Here is a 19,001-nt window from a genome sequence, read left to right on the forward strand (position 1 = left end):
TGAGGGGGGTTTAACATGTAGATTCACAGAAAAAAAAGAACGAAGGTTAGTGGCTCACTATCACATGCTGAAGGTCAGCAGACATCCTGACTAATAGTCACGACCACCCTGTGTGGATAGTCAGCACATTTACAGATTGTCCTATAGATACTGGGCCCCGGGACATTTGGTTTTAGGGCAAACAGATGGCTGAGTAATCTCGCCCTATTACTGATTGTCCATTGTCCCGAGGCAAACACATTTTAACCATTAAATTTACAACAGAATTTAGGGGAGTAATTAACTTTTGAATCATACAGTCCCACATGGTGGCACTTCAACCCAGAAGCCTCCTCCTCTGTGCTGGGAGAAGTGGTACATTGGCCAGGAAGCCTCCTCCTCTGTGTTGGGACTGTTCCTTCTCTTATTGTTTTCTTTTTGGTTAGAGAACTTCTTTTACTTTCTTTTAAAAGAGTAGACCTCATTCTTTTCTTACCTTTGCTGCCTTGTGTGTGGCATGTTGTTTCTGCTTTGCCATGCCTGTTTCACATTCCTGCCTTGGAGTCAGCTGATTATGGACTGAAACCTCTATGAACTGTAAATCAAATAAACTCCTACCCTTCTAACTTTGGGTGTCAGGTGTTTTGTCTCAGCAATGAGCAAGAAAGGTAACTGACACAGAATTTGGTACCAGAGAAGTGGGGTTGTTAGTGTGGCATTACCTGGCCATGTGGCTCAAAAGCCTTTGGAACTGGCTTGTGGGAAGGGGAAGAGTTAGGAAAGATCCAGGGACACTGGCCACAGAAGTAGCACTGGAATGCCTTAGGTTGTTCTGTATGGGAGATTCATTGCTCAGGAGACCAGAAAGCTGGTGAAGACCAGGCTCATGAAATTTCTGCTAGAAAGAAGGACTGCATTGGCTGTTGGACTCCAGATGATGTGTGTTATTGCCTGGCAGGAAGTTTGTCTGCATTTTGTTTGTGTCCAGCGACTGCCTGAGACTGACTAGGGGCAGTGGGCTAATTAATCTTCCAGAAGAAATTTCAAGGCAGTTGAACATTGAGGCAGTGGCATGGCTACTGTTGGGTGCTTTTAGCCAGTCTATGTTGAGATTCAAGAGCAAAAAGCCCAGCAGAAGGATTTAAAATGTTTTGAGTTTGGTCAAAAGAAAGCACCAGTAAAGCTGTGGACTGCAAAAATAAAGCAGAGGAGATCATGAATTCTGAAAAGGAACAGGAGAATAGAAAAGATGGCCTGAGGGCATCACAAGAAGCAGCACAACCCCACTCTTTGCAGCTGCAGAGTTATAAAGGTGAAGGAATTTGCTTTGAGAAGAAATCCCCAGAGAACCAAATTCCAAAATGGCGGTGGCTGCCATGTTCCAAAATGGCGGCAGCCTAGGGAAGTTGTTCCAAAATGGCAGTTTAGGGAAGTTATTCCTGGGGATGTGGTTCATAGACACTGAATCCCTACAGCTAAGAAAGAGAGAAGATTGGCTACTAATGCTCCAGCTGGCAGAAGACCTTGTTGTCATCTATGTGGCCCTGATTTTAGGTACATGCAGAATGCAAGAGTTGTGGGGTCAGGGAGGCTTCCACCCAGATTTCAGAAGAAGGCCTGGGAGGCCAGACAGGGTATCTCTGAGAGGGGAAATATGTGAAGCTGTGAGTGTGAAGCCAATGGTGCAATGATGACCCCAGAAGTTTGGAGAAGGCAGGAACATGGATGGTCTGAGGAAAGCTTCAAGGAGGGAGCAGAGCCAGCCCAAAATAGAAACCATGGGAGCTACAACCACAGAACTGCCACAGAAGTGGAGCCCCCAAAGCCCTTTGGAGTTCACAACTTGCCAAAGACTGCCTCAAATGCCACACATGGAACTACAGGACTTAATATTTGGCCTACTGGATTTTGGGTTTACTTTGGTCCCATTCCTTTGTATCCTCCTATTTCTACCTTTTGGAATGATAATGTCTGTCTTGTGCCATTGGATGTTGGAAGTGTTTGACTTTCTTTTCATTTGTACAGGAGCTTGAACTTAAGAGTTTGCCTTAAATCTCAGAGGAAACTTTGGATTTGGACTTTTCAGCAATGCTGAAACTTTTACGACTTCGGCAACTCTTAGAGATGGACTAATGCCTTTTATGTAAAGGAATGTGCATGAGTCTTTGGGGGGCCAGTGGTGGAATGTCATGGCTTGGGTTTGGATTTTCCCTCAAAGCCTCATGTGGTCATAGACTTGATCTAGTGTGTGTGAAGTTGGAATTGATTCATAATGCAATGCTAGGTTCAAGGGCACTATGATTAAGGGTGTGAGTGTTTCCCACCCTAAGTAGTCTGAATAAAATAAAAGGGGCAGAGAAACACCGGTAATTCTCTCTTGTTACCTTTGCTGCCTTGTGTGTGCCATATTGTTTCTGCTCTGCCATGCCTGTTTGTCATTCCTGCCTTGGAGTCAGGTGATTATGGAGTCAAACCTCTATGAACTGTAAGCCAAATAAACCCCTTCCCTTTAAAAAAATAAAAATAAAAAATAAAAGAGTAGACCTACATGAAAGAAATCCTCTTAGTTTTCCTTCATCTGACAATATGTTGATGTCTCCTTCATTCCTGGAGGTTATTTTCCTGGATGTGGTATTCTGAGTTAACAGTGCATATCATTTGAAAAATATTACACCACTTCTTTTAGCCCACATGGTTTCTGATAAATCCATTTACATCATTTAAACTATTGTTCCTCTGTTGGTAAGAAATTATTTTTCTCTGGCTGCTTTCAAGAGTTTTCTTTGTTGTTATTTGTCAGAAGTTTAACTACTATGCATCTTACAGTAATTTCAATTGTGTTTATCCAGTTTGAAGTTTGTTTAGTTTTTTGAATATGGTAGGTTTATGTCTTTTACCAAATTTGAGACTTCAGTCATGGTTTTCTTAAGGTAATTTTTCAGATCCATGCTTATTCTTCCCCTTTTCTAAGACTCAGATGACATGAATGATAGATTTAAAAAATATATATATATGCTCAGAGTTCCCTTGGGCTATTTTCATTTTTTTTAGTTTTATTTCCTCTCTGATGTTTAGATTGGGTATTTTCTGCTGTTCTTTCCTCAAGTTTAATGATTTTTTTCTCTTGTTTCCTCTATACAACTGTCTAGCTTGTCTATTGAACTTTTATTTTGGTTACAATTTTCTTTTTATATTAATTTTATTGCTATGCTTATGATACAGTTCTATAAACATTGTTATGGACTTGTATGCTTATTTTTTTTAGACCCTGAATGGAATTTCTTAGGTCATGAAATAAATATACATTTAACTTTTAAAAAGTTAGAGGGCCAAGGATTTAGCTCAGTGGTGCTGCACCTGCCTCGCAAATGCAAGGTCCTGAGTTTGATCTCCAGTACCGAAAAGAAAAAAGTTAAAGAAATTATTAAGCTATTTTTCTGAAGTAGCTGTATTATGTTAACAGTCAACAGCAGGCAACAGTTTCAGTTACTCAAAACACTCTGCAATATTTGTTATCAACCACCCTGCCCTGGCCCCTTTTCTTTCTTTCTTTTCCTTCAGTACTGGGGATCAGACCTAGGGCCTTAGCACTGAATCACATCTTCAGCCTTAATTTTTTTTTTTTTTGACGCAAGTTCTCACTACGTTGCCAAGTTGCCTAGGCAGAACTTGAACTTGCAGTTCTCCTGCCTCAGGCTCCCAGAGTGCTTAGACTACAGGTGTGCACCATTATGTTCAGCTTATTGTTATTAATTTCTTTCATTTTAGCTAATTTATTTATTATTTTTGAGACAAGGTCTTGCTATGTACTTGTGGTGATTGTCCTGCCTCAGCCACCCAAGTGCCGGGATTACAGGCATGTACCACCACACCTGGTCCATTTTCGTTATTTTATTGAGTATGCAGTGGTGTCTTGTTTTTTTAGTTTGTGTTTCCTTTGTAAGTATTGATATTGAACACTATTTCACGTGCTTATCCAAGCATTCTGCTTACCTTTTATTAGGTTCTCTGTTATTATTACTAAGATTATTAGTAGTACTAGGGATTGAACCCAGGCCCTTTGCACTCAGCTATATCCCCAGCTTTTTTTTTAAAAAAAAGAATTTTAATTTTTATTTGTATATGTTTGCAGTGCATAATGATTACATTCATCATGGGAGTTGGTACATGTACCTAACACATCTTAATTCTTTCCATGTTCCCTTCCCACCCTTTCCTCACCCTTCCCTTATTTTTTATTTTGAGACAGGACCTTACCAAGTCTCTAAATTGCCCAGTCTATGCTTGAACTTTCCATCCTCCTGCTCAGCCTCCCAGAGTGCCGGGATTACAGTCCTGTGCTTCAATACCCAGCTAAGTTGTCTGTTATTGAGTTGAGGGAGTTACTAATGTATTTTGGAGGAAATTCCATTGCCAGATATTGGTGTACAAGTATTTTCTTCCAAAGTTTTGCTTGTCCATTAATTTTTTTCCCCCCAGTACCGGGGATCAAACTCAGGATCTTGCACTTCCCAGGCAGGCAGGGAGCCGCTGAGCTACATCCTTGACTATCCATTAATTTTTCTTTCCGCTGTCCATCAGTTTCAACAGTAACTATAAGAAGACATTTTTTAATTTTGGTGAAGTACAATTTTTCATGTTTTTAAAGGTTAGCATTTTTTTGTTGTTTTCTACAAAACACTTTACCTACTGAAGATTATGAAGATATTTTGCTTACAATACTTCATAGTTATAGTGATTGAGTTAAAACTACAATTTTGACAATATCTTTAATGGAGACATTATTAATAATTTATTTATTTATTTTTTGGTACTGGGGATTGAACTCAGAATCTTGTGCTTTTGAGGTAGGTGCAGCACCACTGAGCTAAATCCTTGGCCCACTATTATTAATTTAATGGAGACAGATTTTATTGTTTGTTTTAGTTCAGGACAGCTTCTAGGTTGGAAATTTTTTACTTCCTAATTTCTGAAACATTGCTTTATTATCTATCTCCTGGGTTTTAACATTATGAGAATATTTTTAATGACATATTCAATTTTTTTAATTATCAAAAGTTTATTCAGAATTGTGCTTCTCATAGGATTCTGGAATGTTGTAGAACGCCAGAGATTTGTCCATTTCTTTTTCTTTTCTTTTCCTTTTTTTTTTTTTTTGAGACAGGGTCTCACTGTATATTTCAGACTGGCCTTGAACTCACTATGTAGCCCAGGCTGGCTTCCAAAACTCAGTGATCCTCCTGCCTCAGCCTCCCTAGTGCTGGGATTACAGCATGATCACCATGCCCGGTATTGTTTATTTCATTTAAAATTGCCTAAATGTATCAGAAGGAAGTCTTTTACTGTGTATTTTTTGATTTTTCAATTATGTAGGATATTAGAATATAACACATTTCTATTCTTTATTTTAAATTTTTTCTTTCTCTGTTTTTATCTTGACAACTCTTACCATGGATTTAACAGTTTTACGGGGTTTCACTGAGCCTTCAGAAGCCCCTGGGTCAGAATTACACTCAGCAGGAGGATGGACCCCTCCATCTGATCCCAGCTGACTCAGGAGAAAGTCTCAAAGTTTGCCCTGCCACCGGCAGAGGAGCAGTTTTCTCCACAACAACCACACAGCCCTTTTGTTCCTTCTCCTCTGGGAGATACACAGAGACTTTTGAGCAGTTCTCTTCCTGTTTCCTCTTTGCTCAGCTTAATGGAAACGCCTGCTTCTCCAGCCTTTCTTTCTCTCACGGGGGAGAAAGGGGTGAAGAGAATAGCAGTGACTCTCTCCAAACAAATATTAAGTGTTCCTTTATTACTTCAGTCCTTCATATTCTTAGGTGGGGTGATGGACAAAGCTCCATAACCACCCTCAGCTACTCCTTCAGCAAGTCCTAGCTGCATGGTCTAGCACTCAGTTTGGTAATGACTCGAGCCTTGGCACTCACTGGCTATCAGGCCCCCCCACCCCGAGACTGAGGCAGACATTGTCTTATCTTAACATCCTCCTGCACTGACTCCAAAATGTTTGCATTCTGGCACAGGGAAAGAAAAACATTGCTACTGAAAACCGAAAACTAACTACATCTGCTGCTTCTGCTATCTTTCAATGGGAATTTACAGTACATCTCAGAAGATGGATTTATACTTATTTAAGAAAAAAACCTGATAGATATCTTGGATTTGAAAAGCTGAGCCCAACAATTCTGCAAGGAGAGAGTGAAATAAAGAGAGGGCTGTTTTGTGTGTCAATAGGTGAGAGGAATTCTTGAGTTTCCCAGGAGATAGGAGCCTCAGGGGCCTGGAAAGGGAACTCAGTGGGAAGCTGTAGAGTGGTTTGGTGAGAGAGGCAGCCCAGAAACCTCCTGGAAGGTCAGGGCCCAAGAAGAAAGGATGATTAATGGTAGGGATGGTCAAGGGAATTTAAAAACAGGGATGCCTAACATTGACGGTTAAAGTGTTTAGCCCCAACCCTTTATTAAAAGGGGGATATAGACAGTAACCTTGTGTTAGTGGTGGGTTTGTCAAGTTAAAATGAAGGGGAAAAAGGTTGGAGGGAGACTGTGCAATGTTTGGGATGATGTTAAACACAGGGAGGCAAGACTCATCAGGGAGACCAAGAATCCAGTGGAGCAGGAAGTTACAGTGAGTTGGGACAGCACCAGTCTCTCCATAATATGGGATGGGAGAGTTTGGCACGTGAAAAAAAGTTCTATTATAGAAACTAGAAGACTCAAAAATAACTGGAAGGGTGCCATGTGATCTTAGTTATCTATGTAACTAAGTTAGATACTAAGTTATCTATGTGTAATTCAGACGTTTAAAGCTTTTTTTTTTTTTCTGGTAGTGGAGATCGAACTCGGGACCTTGCACTTGTGAGGCAGGCCCTGGAAACACCTAGGTAAATCCCTGGAATTTAAAACATTTTTAAGGACAAAATGAGTTCAGGATAGAGGGCTTGGGACATAAACACAGAGAAGGCTTATGTGATTACAGTTGCTAAGTGAGTGGTTGTGAGTCTCCTGTTGTGTAAGGTTCTAGGAATGATGGTGGAGTCCGTTCATTCACATATTTGTAACTTTTCTAATAGTAGACCTTCTATCCTATAAGACACAATAATATGCCTTCTTTCATGAAGAAATACTTTCACTGTCCTTTCATTTTCCCTAGCATTAACACTTTGACAAATATGTGTTTTAGTTATGTTTTTAGTCAGATTTGAGTTATAAGTGTATGTATTTGTTAATGCATTACATAGAATACACAACAGTCTTAGAAAGTTGCTTAGTTTTTGTTTAGGTGCCTGGGTCCATGGAAAATCATTGCACCAGTTAGGATGTTTCCAGTTTTGTTTAAACAAATATAAATGCTTTTTTTTTTTGTACTGGGGATTGAACTCAGGACCTTGTGCTTATGAGAATAAATGCATTTTTAATCTTGCATATCAAGGGGTTCAGAGGCAGAGTGGTCCCAGCATTAATCCAGTGGTTCTATGCTACCCTTAAACATATAGGCCCTTTTAATCTTTCCACTGTGCTATGGTCAGTGTTTGGAATTGTTCTTATCTTGACTCATACTTATAAGGTGGCTACTGCACATACAGGCAATATACCTTACATTGCAGCCACAGGAAGTGAGAGGGAGAATTTTTCTTCTCTGTGTCTTATTGGAGAAGACACAATTTGCGGACATCTCCAGCATATTTGCTACCAGAGTTCATTGGTCAAGATCGAGTCACATGTTCAGGCTCTAGCTGCATGGATTGCTAGGTGAGCATCAAGTATTTTTATTTTTATTTATTTATTTATTTTAGTTAGGAAGTAGATTTTGCCTAAGGAAGGTATAGTTTGGCAATAACTATTAGTAGGCCACCATCGGTGTCATAAGAAGTACATATGCTTAAATATAATGTGATTGTGCAAGGTACTGAACATGTGTGGTGTACAAAGCAGTGCCAACATGGTGCTCTTATAGCTATTGTACAACAGTAGCAAGTCCCTGAGAAATGCACTGTTTGTGATTATACCAGAAAAAGTCAAGGTCTGAAGAAAAGAACAAGGACTGGAAATAGCAAGACCAAAGATCTAGTCCTGACTTTGTCCTCGTCTGGCTTGATATCTGTACAAGAAACATAGGTGTTCTTAATTTCTAATTATTTGTGAAATAGCTGCTTTGCTTGTTTGATGTAATTTTCTTTATTCCAGTAAAATCTCTAACAAGTCTTCCATTTTCTTAAATTATTTGCATTGTTGGTGGGTCTGTTTCCTGCCCGACACAGGAAGAAGTGCAGGGGAGAAGCTCAACTTGACCAATGAGAGTCCCTCCCAGAAATCCAAATCTTGAGCCTGGAGTGATCAATGTGACTGTCCCTTTGCTCCTAGTCCCTACATTCCTGAACAATTCCTGGCACCTGGTCTTTCCGGAGCTTGCTTGTTCAACTTCTCTGTTGTGTGAATTTGGACAAAGACCTTCTCTTCATGTTATTTCTTAAGTTTTCTAAAGTTCAATTCTGTTTCTTATAACCTAAGGTATCTACTTGATATGGGAAGGTGATAAATATTTGTCCTATTTATTTACCTTTCAAAGTTTCATTTCCAGGATCAAACTAAACTCTGTGTGTAGAATCAGTTTGAAAATTCAAGTGAACAAATTCAAGGTACTGTTCTTAACTTTATAGCAGTATTTGTGGAGAATAATTTATATAAAACTTTAAGTACAAAAATGTGTCAATTCACATCTGTTTTAGTAGTCAGCAAAGGAATATATATGTAGCAATCATCACCCAAAATGAATAGTAACATAGGGCAAGTGTGAAATGATTATGTATAAAAATAAACATTTATTCTATATTCTTATAAAAATAATAATGAATAAAAAAATAACAAATAATAGGACATTTAAACCAATAGGTTTTGAAATGTGGCTTGGGGATGACAGGTGTTCCATGGAGTCAAAATTTGTTTTTTTGTTTTTTGAGACAGGGTCTCACTATTCAATTCAGGCTGGCCTTGACCTCACTATGTAGCCCAGGCTGGTCTCAAACTCATGGTGATCCTCCTGCCTCAGCCTCCTGAGTGCTGGAATTATAGGCATGTGCCACTCTACCTGGCAAAATTATTTTCATAATTGTCAAAGACCAGATAGCTGAATGTACCTGGAATTGTTTCTGCATCCTCTATTCTATTCCATTGATCCACCTGTCTGCTTTTGTGTCATATACACTTATAATGTTGAGCTGCCACCACATCTTTTGAATTCTATAATATTTTTATCACCCTAGAAAGAAATCACTCAGCAAGCAGTTTCTTATTGTCTTGGCCAATTCAGGCTGCTGGAACAAATATCAAGGATCAAGGGCTTACAAACAACAGAAATTTAGATCTCATAGTTCTGGTGTTTGGGAAGTCCAAGATCAAGGGGCTGGCAAAATTCACTACAATATATACACACACACACCACATCATATAGTATATACTGTATACCATACAGCTCAAGTGTGTATTTGAGCTATTTACCTAGGTTTGTGGGAGTACACTCTATGATGTTTGACAAGATTGCATAGGGATGCATTTATCACAACGTATCCACATTGCTAAGTGACTTGTGGCTGACTACATATTACATCTTCTTGGCTCAGCTTTTCTGAAGAACCTCGACTTTTACAGTAGGCACCAAGACTGACAGCAGAGTCAGAAGATTGAAACTTCAGACTACCTATAGAGAGGAGATAGTTCTCGGGAGCCCCATGTCTCTGACAGCCCTAGGGTTGTGGTGTGAGAAGGGGAGTGATTGTGGCTACAGTGAGCCTGGAGAGCTCGTTGTACAGCACCAAATTTTGTGTTGAGTGGAGAGACACACATCTTCATTTGTTCCCTTTTCGTTTTTAAGAGAATGTCCAATTCATTCTTTTGTAGACCTTCAACGCTAGTAGCTTGGAGCTGTAGTTCCTAAACATGACTGTTGACTCACTGGATTCACCCAAGGACTTAAAATAATTCCTGCACAGATGCCCTCCCCCTAAAAGTTTCTGATGTACAGAGGTGGGGCAGGGCCTAGGGGTCTATGCTTGAAACACATGTCTCCAGGTTTAACAATCACTCCTCTGGAAGCCATCTCCTCAGTTACCTTTTCATACATGAGAGAAGCAGAAACTTGAATGACAGGTGCTCTTTTTACCTTTCCAAGTTTGGTAAACAGGTACAGTACAGGTAAATCTATTGCCCAGCTTTGCCAGAATGAAGGCTTTTTCTAGTGTCTGAGAATTGTACTTAGAAAACCTCAGGAATGGATTTACCACAATTCAAGAACAAATACAAATGTAAACATACATTTTTCTTACCTCGTGTCCCTTTCTCTTTCAAACGAGGAAGCAAATTGATTGCTAGAAAATTGATTAATTTTTTTTTTTTCACTATCGGGGATTGAACTCAGGACCTCGTGCTTGTGAGGCAGGCATGGCACCACTGAGCTAAATCCCTAGCCCAGAAAATTGATTAATTAAGGGGTCTGCTTAGACAAATTTAGTTGAGAAAGCTTTCATTTTAGTCAAAACAATAATGGCTTTTTTTCTGCAGGAGGGAGAGAGGGCAGATTGCTTTTACTTGTAACTTGAATTTATCTCTGTAGCTTCCTTTAGTTCTTTAAGAAAGGAATGTAAAATTTTGCCAGCTTTTAGCATAGTTGGTTATTTGGAGCTAAAGTCATCTGATTGTCATGTTTAATTATGGAAATAATGCCTCTAACTTTTTATTTTAACTCCCCAAACTTTATAGAAGTCTATGGAAAAGGAATTCTGTAAACTTTCACTTGAATTTATATTATTTCTTTAATTTTTAAAATTCTTTTTTCTTCACCATTAAGGAATGTTTAAACTTGTCAAAATCACTTTGATTTTACACCTACAGTCAGGATCCTAACATCTCAATTTTCGACACTTATAAATGCTTTAATAGATACATGGACAGTAATTTAGTTTGACTTAAATGTAATCATCAAACCCATCTATCTCGGCTGACAAGATTTCATTTCCTAATGATCTTTTATTGTAAATTTATTTGATTTCCTTTAATATATTATATCATTTCTCATCGCCTTTCCTTTTAAAAATATGAATAATTTTGTATGGAATTATGAAGACTTGGCCTTAAGCTGACAGCACTGAGAAACAGTAAATATCTCCACCCTTTTAAACAAATTATAGAGTTTGATAACAAAGTCCCAAGAAAAAAGGAACATTAGTTTATCAAGAAGTTGTTCTAGAAGACACTAAGAATTGTACTTCTAAGAACTTTTGCTTTCTTTGGAAAAATAAGGACCAAAATAATCAGACCTCCTGACCTGTACTTTCCGTGGCCTCTCTAATCTCTGTCTGAATAGTCAGATAGGGTGCTCATCATTTGGTTAAAATCCAAACCTCCTTTATTTTCTCCCTAATAGCTAATCCTCCTGTTTTTATTTCCATTATTGAGATCACCGTCCACTCAGTCAGGCTGAAAACTTTCTAGATATTTTGGAGGTTTTCTGCTTCCCCACCATAGTCTATTACAATGTTTTGACTTCTGTAAATTTCAAATAGTTCTCAACACTATGCTCATTTCTCCATTCCTTCTGTTGCATCCTCATCATTCTTGTTTGAACAATCACTACAACCTCCTAATTGGCTTCCTTGACTCCTGTTTGATCTCATATCACCTATCACTTGGATTGGTGCAAGTGTGACTCTTAGGAAAATGGGAGCCTGACTTAACTCCCTGTGTGAATATTTTTCACTCGTTTCCTATTGCCCACAGGATTTAAGTCTACAGTCCTCAGCAAGACATATGAAGCCCTTTAGGACTGTTTCTAGCCTACCTCTCCAATGTTGTCTCTTGTTGCTCTTACCCTTTGCTTTCCCTTGTACCTGAAACTCCACCTTTAGAGAGGGAACTCAAACATTATCTTCATCCATGATGCCTCTGAGAGGTAGCCACTGTCCCCACTGAACGTCTATACTTTGTGCATGAATCTAAGATACTATTTACTCATTGCTGTTATTACTTGTTTACATCCCTCTTCCTTGCTGGGGTGTTAGATTTTCAAGAGGAAATATTGATTCCATTTACTATGTTCTCAGTTCTTAGTGCAATGCTTGACCACAGTAATTACATAATGAATATTCATTGAATGAAGAGTTTGAATAACTGAATGAACTCCAAGAGGCAGTTTAAGTTATTTTCTTTTGATGAAGGTCTTATTATTGTCTCTGTGAAGCATTAACTGGAATTTTCTATGTATATATTATATTTGGTGAAGTGATATTTGATCTACTTCACAGTTCCATAATAGAAATGGCAAAACAAGGCTGCAATTAGAAACCTGTCATTGTAGTATAAACATAGACTATTTGTAATTTAAATAATTTAAAAAAGCTTGTTGCAAAACTATTTTCTTTCTCCTCCCTACCCGACCCTGTCTGTAAACATCATATATATATATATATATATATATATATATATTTATATTTATATTTATCCATGTATATTGTTGAGGTGCCTTCTTACTGGGTTCTGCAAAATCAGGTTGTAAGCATCCCCTTTCCATTACTCCCAGGGTGTGAGACAACTTCAGATAAACACATGCACTCAAAATGTTATATATGTTTCTGTGACTAGAAAGAGAGTAGGACTAACATCTGTTTATTTTCTTATATTTTGTCTTGCTTTAAAACATACTTAAATAGTTCATAGTCTTTTTTGTTTCGTTTTGTTTTTTGAGACAGTCTCGCCATGTAGTCCAGGGTTATGTAGTCTAGGCTGGCCTCAAACTCATGACGATTCTCCTGTGTCAGTCTCCTGAGTGCTGGGATTCCAGGCATGCACCACCACACCCAGCTCTGTACTTCATAGTCTTTAAAAGCAGTACATACTTTTACTGAAGTAAAAGGGAAAACACCGGGCCAGGGATTTAGCTCAGTGGTTTCGCCGCCTGCTGCGGAAGCGCAAGGACCCGAGTTCTATCCCCCGGTACCAAAACAAAACAAAGGGAAAACACCATAAAATCCAGAATAGTTTCTTCAAAATATAGGACAAACATGAAAAAAGTCTAAATCATCAGGCGGCATGTTGAGTATGTTTATAATTACACTGACATCCTTTTAAAGTCCAAGGCCCAAGGCCAAATGACATTCAGCTGAGCTTGGGGATTTTACTACCCACTTACGAGTTGAATAGAGGGTTGGAAAATTCCAGTAAGAGTAAATGAAATCCTTACTACTACTACTAAAATTAAAAATTAGTTTTCTGTTCCAAAAGAAAGATGAATGATAATTGTGTTAAAGATATTTTTATTATCTTGATAGTCATGGCACTTCATAGTCTAGCTTCAAGTGCCTTCCTACATGAATGCTCCTGTGCCTGCTCTGAGGAGAACTTGTTGTCTCCCTCTCTGTAGCTCCATAAGAGTTATTCATCTGTCTTTCACACTCATTACTTACATTAGAGTTTTCTAAATGCTACTTGGCTGCCCAGGTGGGCTATGAGCTTCTTAAAATTCTTCTCCTTTTTTGAAAAATTGATATATACCTAACATGCACTACTATTTAGTGTACAGCCTCATGACTTTTTATGTTTCTACCCAATCAGAACACAGAGTCTCTCCAGAACCCCAGAGAGCTTCCTGGGGACCCATCTTAGTCAACACCACAATCTCAGAGATGACCACTCTTCTGACTTCTATTGTAAAAGATTTATCTGGCTTGTTCCTGAATTTCATGTAAATGAGATCACATTGAGCATACTCTTTTGTGTCTGGCTTCTTTCTCTCAACACAGTATTTTAAAAAAATTCATTCATGTGGTTGAATGTAATTATTTTACTCTTATTATTGTATAATATTCCATTATATACCAAATTTATTTATTTGTTCTACTTTTAATGAATATTTTGGCTCATTTGAGCTTCTGGCTATTATGAATAAAGCTGCTATGAATACATATGTGTGCATATATGTATGTATATATATATATATGTATGTATATATATATATATATATATATATATATATATGTTTTTTTTTTTTTTGGTACCAGGGATCGAACTCGGGTCCTTGAGCTTGTGCAGCAGGCAGCAAAACCACTGAGCTAAATCCCCGGCCCTGCTATGAATATTTTTTTACATTTCTTTGGGAAGATGTGTACCCTCATTTCTCTTAGGGATATGTATGGATGTAAATTTTTGAATTATAGCACTATGCTATGTTGGTAGCATAGTGAACACAATCGTTTTCCAAAAGACTTTCAACTTTTGCATGGGAATGATACTTTCATCACCATCTTTATATCTCCAAGGTCAAAATAATATTTGGTACATAGTAGTTGTTAGCAAAAATTTATTGAATGACTGGATGTATTAGTAGGATTCTTTGGTTGCAAACAACAGAAATTCTACCCATGTTGTCCCAATTGACCTTATTTCCTATGTGAAATTGCCACCTCATACATTGTTTAAGTGTCTTCCAAGTATCTTACAGGCACCTCTGCTGGGTAGAACCCAAGTCATGTGATGAACTCTAGCTGCAAGAGAATTTGGAAATGTAATTTCAATTTCCAGCCTTTACAGTTCAAGAGAGGAGATGCCAGAGGGGTTAGAGAGGATTGGAGGATTAGCGACAAAACAGAATCATAGACAGGAGCCAGGGCTGCTTTACAGGTCTAGGTGACAGAAAATAACCCACATTTCTTATAAGAATATCATTCTTTATGATTAAAAAGCCACAGTCTTGGAAAATGGAGTTTAGTTGGCAAAGCTAGTGGCACATGTCTACTTCTTGGGTGGAAGAATATTAAACTGCAGTCTCACCAAAATAGCGTGCAATGCAGAATTAATTTCTCAAAAGAAAATGGGGGTGATATTGCCAAAGCAGAGTCCCAAAACAAGCCTACTACAGAGTTTAAAAAACGAGAAGTGGAATTTGAATAACCAAATTATATTTCACACATTCTACCTGAGAGCACACATCCCCAGGATTTTTGTTTTTCCATACCAGGGATCAAACTCAGGACCTTGCACTTGCAAGGCAGGGGGACCCCACTGAGCTAAATCCCTGGCCCCTCAGGATTTCTAATAGTTAGAAACAAAGAGGACTTAAAGAGGTTATTTATTTATTTATTTATTGGTACTGAGAATTGAACTCAGGGACTTACACTTGCCAGGCAGGTGCTGTGTGAGCTACACCCCTGGCCCTTGAAAAAGTCTTTCTGCAAGGTAGCATATGTGATAATATTCCCTGGGCATACTTTCCCATGGAAAAGAGTTCTGTGAGCATTTGGGCCAATGTGGAAAAAACATAAAGTCTGTGAACTAATTGTGATTCTGTAATGAATGGCATAAATAAAATTCCATGAGCAAATTGCAGTGTGCTTTATCAGAAGGAACCTTAGTAAAGCAACTTGTGCTATGCTTTACATACAATAAATTCATTCTTTTAGATGTGGTGCACCCCATTCAAAATATGAAACATTCCTATCACTGTGCTAAGTTCCCTCGTTCCCTGTTGTAGTCAATTCCCGCCTTGCATTTCCAGTCCCTCTATCCCAACCCCTGAAAACCACGAGTTTGTTTTCTGTTCCTATAGATTTGCCTTTTTCAGAATGTCACATAAAAGAGAATATGTCTAACTTCTTTCACCTTAGCCAAGAGGTCATTTTGTCCAATATTGTAAAATTCCTTTCCACCTTCACTAGGAGCACTTTTTCAAAGTTTTATGCCTAATATTCGAGATAGATAGAAATGGATTACATACTTGAAATTGTTGTGAACACAAATCTAAGGCTTCTTCTGATAAAGCACACTGCACTTTGCTCATGGAATTTTATTTATTCCACACATTACAGAATCACAATTAGTTCACAGTCTCTATGCTTTTTCCAAGTTGATCTTTGTTGCCCAAATGCTCATGGAACTCTTTTCCATGGTGAAATATGACCAAGGAATATTATCACATATGCTAAAAGATTTCTTACCCTTATGTTTTTGTTAAATTATGGATTCTTACTTAATTTATTTTTTTTGCTAAAAATATTCTACTAGGTGTCCATTGCAATCTCATATATATTTTTTTACTGTCTCCTTTTAAATGCCACTGTTAATCATTGACATGGCATGTTTTCTCTGTCCAAATAGAAGAAAGATTCTGCAGATTATGGCTTCTTCACCTGTCATGAGCCACACATGACTACTGAGTCCTGGAAATATGGTGAGTCCAAACTGAAGTGTGCTGTAGGTACAAAGTGCACATTCAGCCGTAGACTTTGTATTAAAAAAATGAAAAAACACTACATAAATAATTTTTATATTGATTGCATTCTTGAAATGACTATATCTTAAATATGTTGGGTGAGCAAAATATATTATTAGAATTAATTTCTTCTGTATAATTTTATTTTTAAATATGTGACTATAAGAAAATGTAAGAGTCACATATGAAAAGCCATATTTGTGGCTTACATGGTATTTTTGTAGGTGGCTGACCGGACAGTTGACAATCCTTCCCAAGAAGAACGCAGATCTACACATCTCTAATCTGGATTTGAGATCATAGGAGAACCACAATATCCATTTTTTTGAGTTTTCTACTAAAGTGAAAAAACTGAAATGCTGAAAGCACAGTTACATACATTGCTTTATACTTTCATGTTGCAAATTTTACATGCAATAAAATAAACACTTTTACTATAAAATATATTGTACTGTAGTATATTCTGCCCATCATAAGATTATTTTAGGATTTACAACAGGGAACAATACAGGTGATATGGTTCAGTAATGTTGCACAATTTGAAAGCTGCTGAAAGAACTTCTTTCCCTCTCTCAGTTAAAAAAAAAAAATCTGTAAATGGATTGTATAACCTTATTTGGGGTTGACTTCCAAAACCTAAATTAGAAGTCCTTTGAAATATGTAGCCTAGACCCCATGTTCTGTGTATGTGTCCTCCTCCTGTCCCCTACGAGTGACAGGTCCTGCCTTCGATCTGTCTTGTGCATCTGCTAGTCCTACTGTCTGTGTACCAGGCTCTCGGCTACACTTTACAACATTAATCCGAAGGCTTATAGCAACCTGCAAGAAAGACGCCATTGTTAGAAGATGAAAGGATGACTGCTAATTCTATGCGAAATGCCTCGCAGCAAAGATGTCCTTTGAGGGGTTGAAGGGATAGGAGTTTTAGACAAAAAGGATAATAAATAATAAAGGCAGAGTGACCAAAACTGAATTCCTCAATGCCTGGCTATACAGCTAGCCTCCCTTCTTGCTGTACAACACCTAGACTCACCCAGAAAGCATTTTCTCAGGAACTGATGGTTCGCGTCTGTGTATGCTAGACTGCCCCAAATTGGAGGCGTTTTCAAAACTATTATCTGGAGGGGTGGGAGGAAAGCTATAGCCCATGCCTTCAGCGAGAATACCACCTCCTAGCTGCAAATTACTCACTTCAAACCCTGCATTAAGCGGATGCCGTTTGCCAAAGGGGCTCTCAGGGTTTTTTCTCCTCCATGTATATGTCCTTTATGCCTGTAAAGTCGGGTTTTGTTTTGTGACTATGTAAATTGGAGCCAGGGGAGTTTCTTTTCTCCCTAAGACTGGAACCACAGTGAGGCTTTCTCCACAATCCAGCACTTCATACACTTCTGTGCTGTGTGGGCAGAAAACAAGGAGGAAAGAGCTCTTGAATGCACTTTTCACCTGCTTTAAACAAGAGCTTTGATACCCCCTCCTTTATTATGGGGCTTGAACTGAAAGCAGGATTCATAGTGGTATATTTTAAAAAAACTGTTTTGGACTATGGAATGTTTGGATTTAACACTTAGATTTTGATAAAACAATCCCACAGATTTTTGGAATATAATAGAATTCTGGACAGTTTTTTTTGGTGTAGGCAGGAGTTCTGTTTTTTTCTTTTTCTTTCTTTTTTTCTATTGCACTTCTGTATGTTGGCTAATTACAAAAGCTAACTATATAATTCCTTTATCAAACCAGATCTGTTTGGAAAAGTCTTCCCTCACACATACTCATTTAACCAACATTTACCAAGCCTTTGCTGTGTGTTTGTGTTGGGAGCTTGGGGTCCAAAGACAAATAAAACAAGGTCCTTGCCCTCAAGTGGCTCGAGGTCAAGGTGGGAAGACACAAGAACAAGGATGAATTTCATACAGCTAAGAGCTCATCCCCAAGCTGCATCTCCAAGCTGCAGGAGGAGTTAGCCAGGTGAAGAACATAGAGCTAGAGTGCTATTTTTAATAGAGTTCATTTTTTTTTTACTGAGAAGTTTTACATTCACACAAAATTGAGTATAAGGTACAGAGATTTTCCATGTGTCTCCCCCATTATCAACATGCCTGACCAGAGTGATATGTTCGTGACAACTGATGAACATAGACATTGACACGTTTTTAAAATCACCTGTAGTTTCTATTTTATATTAGAGTTTATTCTTGCTGTTGTACCTACAGTAGGTTTGAGGAGGTGTAAAATAACACGCAGCCATTATTATAGCATAATACAGAGCAGTTTAACTATCCTAAAAATCTGCTGTGTCCCATCAATTCATCCTTCTCTTCCCCATAATCCCTGGTAACCACCAATCTTTTGCTGTCTCTGTTGTTTTGTCTTTTCCAGAATGTCATATAGCTGGAATCCTACACTGTGTGAGCTTTTCAACTCAGGTCTTTTCACTTAGTAATGTGCATTTAGAGTTCCTGTATATCTTTTCATTTTTATTTATTTATTTATTTATTTATTTATTTATTTATTTATTTCCTGTATATCTTGATAGCTCATTTCTTTTTTTTTTTGTATTAAATTCTTTTATTGGTACATTGTAGGTATACAACACAATTACATTTCTCATTGGGAATTGTACCTTTATATAATACATCTTGGTTGTTATTTTTTCCCCATTCCTAGCCCTCCCTTCACGCCCTCCACCCTTCCCTATTTACAAAGACTTTATTTCCATTTTTTCCATTTCTCATCATTTTTCCTTTCCCTTCTTTCCTTTCCCC

General features: G+C 38.0%; 1 long non-coding RNA gene across 1 annotated transcript in view; it reads left to right on the forward strand.

The window, feature by feature from the left end:
- The window catches only part of LOC147825601 (uncharacterized), a 52,114-nt gene extending 35,486 nt beyond the window's left edge, over positions 1–16,628 (forward strand). The window contains exons 2-3 of the long non-coding RNA XR_015440209.1: positions 16,125–16,197; positions 16,464–16,628. This is a non-coding gene — a long non-coding RNA (uncharacterized LOC147825601). The remainder of the gene's footprint in view (positions 1–16,124; positions 16,198–16,463) is intronic.
- Positions 16,629–19,001: the final 2,373 nt, after the last annotated feature.

The sequence above is a fragment of the Heterocephalus glaber genome, unplaced genomic scaffold (assembly GCF_053883595.1).
Source record: "Heterocephalus glaber isolate CG9 unplaced genomic scaffold, H.glaber_assembly_v1.0 deba00001497, whole genome shotgun sequence".
Classification (NCBI taxonomy): Eukaryota; Metazoa; Chordata; class Mammalia; order Rodentia; family Bathyergidae; genus Heterocephalus; species Heterocephalus glaber.